Here is a 4,153-nt window from a genome sequence, read left to right as displayed (position 1 = left end):
CAGTTGTGCTAAGCACAGGACTCGGGCAACAGTTCTCTATTTTCCCCATCTACGGTCCTCCCTTAATGAAAAATCCTGAGTTATAGTTGTGTGTCCATGTCTGACCTCTCACTTGGGCTCCACACTCACATATAACTTCATGTTAACAATTCCGGTTGGGGACTTAAATAAATGCCTCTCAAATAGAACTCGTCCTACACAGAACTATTTCCACTCCTGCTCCTAATTCATTTCTCCCCAGCATTCTCCATTCAGGAAAGGGCATGGACCCTCACTGGATCCTATACTTTGTTCATATCCTTCTATATCTCTGACGAGTGCCCTGAGAATAAAATATATCTAAAATATCTCCTACTCTTCTAGTGCCACCACCCAGACCGAGCCCCCACCACCTGTGACTGGACTCTTGCAGTAGCACCTGCCACCTGTTGGTCTCCCCACTTTAACCCTTGTGCATCCCACTCCAGCTTCTATCTTCTACACGACAGCCAATAGAATAATGTAAATACATAACCCAGATCATTTTATTTCCCTGCCCAAAATAGTCCCATGATGGTCTATCTCTCACAGAATAAAATTCACACCTCTTAGGTAGTCTGGAAGATGGTAGCCAAGGCAGCATAGTTTCTTTAATCTTCCAGAATATGTCGACAAACAACAAAAAAGAAACTTGGAATTTTAAGATAGCAAAAGCAAAACACCATCAACAATATCTACAATAAAACACAGTGGCAATGTGACTCTATAAGCCCCAGTATCCAGGAGAGTGTGGAAAGTAACAACCGCCACATCTGCACAGTGTCCTTTGTTCTGTCTGGGAGGAAGCAGGACATGACCAAGCATCTGGCAGACCAAATTAGCCAAGTCAGATGTATTGGAAATCACAGTAGGACAGCTTGAAAACAGGCGCTGAAACTGGGGAAGGCTGTGGCCACTGCAACAGCAGGTAGGCAGGAGGATCTGCAGTGAAATTTGAAGAGACTGGAGGAGTCAGACATTATCAACTTTTAAAACAAACCAGTCAAATGTCCCTCAAGGACAGAACACTACACTGAAGATAAACTTACAGAAAAGGATCTAAATTTAGTGGGACAGGAAAATGTAAACAAATGAAAGATTCAGATAAAAGTAAAAGGAAGAAGCTAAGAGATCTCAGAAAGCAATCACCACACTCTCAAATATACATGTGAACATCAGCTGGGGAGCTGAGCTTAAGAAGACAAAATGTACAGTGATCCACACCTTTCCTAAAGGTGCAGCCAAACTAATTTCACATATAAATAAACAACAAAATGTATTGGAGTCAAATCCCATACCAAGGTAGTATAAGGACAAGAAAAAGACAGCAAAATAAGATTCCTACAGATAATAAATACTGCCAGAAAAGCATGCTAAAGAAATTTATAAAGATATAGGCTACTATGTCAAAATAAGGTGAAAAACACTAAGTTGACTCAATCTATAAAAGAACAACATTCATGAACAAAATAAAAAAGAAAAACACTCAGAAATCATAACATAACTTGAGAGAATTAGAATAAAAAAATTATTTTAGAATTGAATACTAGAATGAACACAAGAGTAGGCAGAACAGATAATGTCTTATGAGAACAGATAATTTAAAATGGCCATAACCAAACAGAAGTGGAGAACAAGAAAAAAAAACAAACAAACAAATAAAAGAAACAGGGCCACATATTGAAGAAAGAAAAATAAAAGATCCAACATATGTATTAGAGGAGTACATGAAGAAGATGATTATAGCAAAGAAACAACAAGCAGTAAAATATATAATTCAAGAAAACTATCATGAAATAATTATTATTTTAAAAAGATATTAAACTATATGCTGAAAGGGTACACCATATATCAGCAAATATTAATGCAGAATGCCCAACACAAAGACACATTCTAGTCATGGATTAAGAAATCAGATAAGAACCTAAGCCAAGAAAAACAAGTGAATTATAATGGGAAAAATAGATTTTTGTCATGAAATTTTTAATAGTGAGACTTATGCTGCAAAAGCATAGGCCAACTAGAGCTAATATTACCATATTGTAAATTTCTAAATAGGTAGAAAAGAGGATCTTGGCTGTAATCACCATAAAGAAATGGTAAATATTTAGGACATGAATATGCCATCTACACTAAGTGAATCATTGTATAATATATGCATATATTAAAACAACACACTGTATCCCACACATAAGTACAATTAAATGTTAAAATACAAAAAGAAGAAAAAGTAACAAAAGGAGTGTCATATTTATAAAAATCAAGGAAAGAGAATTTGAATCAAGCATTTTTATCTATTCAAATTTGTTTTTGAAGAGAAAGACCACAAACAAATGCTAAATGGCAAACCAAAAACTCATGAATATTGCTTCTATAAGTCCTCTCTGAGAGATCTATTAGATCCTGAGCTTCAGAAATTTTAGTAATAAAATGATTGGAAATACATTGACTTAAGTACTGGTGGTGAACCTTAGACACATAGCTACTTGCAGCCGTGAGACTAAATGAGAGTGAAAAAGAATGGAGAATCTGATACCTCCGTGCTCTGACAGTGCAGATGCAGTACACCTGTAAAGACGGCTGGAGGATGGGAGAGCATGTGCTGTATCACGCCAGCTTGGTCGGATTGGTATTACAATTTGGGGACCCATATGTGTGTAATGGGGACAAAAACAAGTGACTAATTATGGAAAATTCTAGTTCTATCATTACATCTCAAAACCCAGAATACTTAATATAGAAGAAAGAAAATATGTAGGTAAGCTAGAAGAGATTAGGTTAATCCCCTTTACCCTAAATTTGAGTTGGTAAGGCCTGGAAACAGTAACTAACACAGTAGTAATTGGCAGGCTGCAGTTTTGAAACACTATTTCCCCCCCAAAGAGGCCAAAGTTTCTTGGACATATCTAGTCTTACCAAATAGCAAGGATTCTGAGAGAGCTTATGACAGTCGTATGAAAAAGATGCAGAATCCCACTGGTGAATTTTGGGGAACGACAATTTGAAGTTCTATGATATTGCAATTGGTTAAAACCCACTAAATATGTTTAAATCTATACATTCAAAATAATATTCAGCAAAAAATAATTGGTCACTCTGGCAGAATAACGGTCCCCGCAATATATCCGCATCCTAATCCCCAGAATCAGCAAATATGTTACCTTATATGACAAAAGGTACTTTCCAGATGTGATTAAATCAACAATCTCAAGGTAGAGATATTTTCCTGGATTATCTGGGTGGACCTGATGTAATCAGGATGTTTCTAGGAGGGGTGCAGGAGGATTGGAGATGCAAAGAGAGAAGTGGGGACAGAAGCAGAGGCCAGAGTGGAGAGAAGACGCCTCTCTGCTGGCCTTGAAGAAGAAGGAAGCCAGGAGCCAGGGAATGTAGGAGGCATCCCGAGCTGGAGAAGACAGTGGGATGCTTTCACCCCTAGAGCCTCCAGAAGGGATACAGCCCTGCGGACTACTTCAGACTTCTGCCCTCCAGAAACTGTAAGATAAATTTGCACTGTAAGTTTGTAGTAATTTATTATAGCAGCAATCGGAAATAATACACGACCCATTGATTCTCTTGAAAACCAGCAAATGAAAAGTAAGAATCATGTGTTTATTCTGCCTCTGCTGTATGAACAGTACCACTGGTTATCTAAACAACAGGTGCAAGTAAATGCCTGTTTATAGACATAGTTGAAGCAATAAATGAAAAAAATTGGTATATCATTATGCCACACAACTAATGAATTCATGGATACAGTCATCAAGCACCAACAACTGAAATTGTCACAAAAATAAGAAAGAAAATAGCACCACCATTAGTCTTGCAAAAGCAAAACAAAACAAAAAGCAAACAAACAAACAAAAAAAGACCCTGAAGCTGGTTAATTCTCTCTAAACAACACTTACAGAAAGTACAGGGAAAAGAGGAATGTATGAAACCCCACCATGAGGGTGCAGTCAGCACCAAATGTCTGGATTCATCAGGAAATAATATTTAGAGATCAATAGACATATTATTTTTTTAAAAATTTTTTTTTAACTTTTATTTTGTCGATATACATTGTGGTTGATTATTGTTGCCCCTTACCACAACCTCCCTCCCTCCTCCCTCTCCCCCCTCCCCCCCAACAATG

This window comes from Cynocephalus volans, chromosome 13 (genome assembly GCF_027409185.1).
Source record: "Cynocephalus volans isolate mCynVol1 chromosome 13, mCynVol1.pri, whole genome shotgun sequence".
NCBI lineage: Eukaryota > Metazoa > Chordata > Mammalia > Dermoptera > Cynocephalidae > Cynocephalus > Cynocephalus volans.
The sequence above is the reverse complement of the archived record's forward strand: the minus strand, read 5'-3'. Positions refer to the sequence as shown.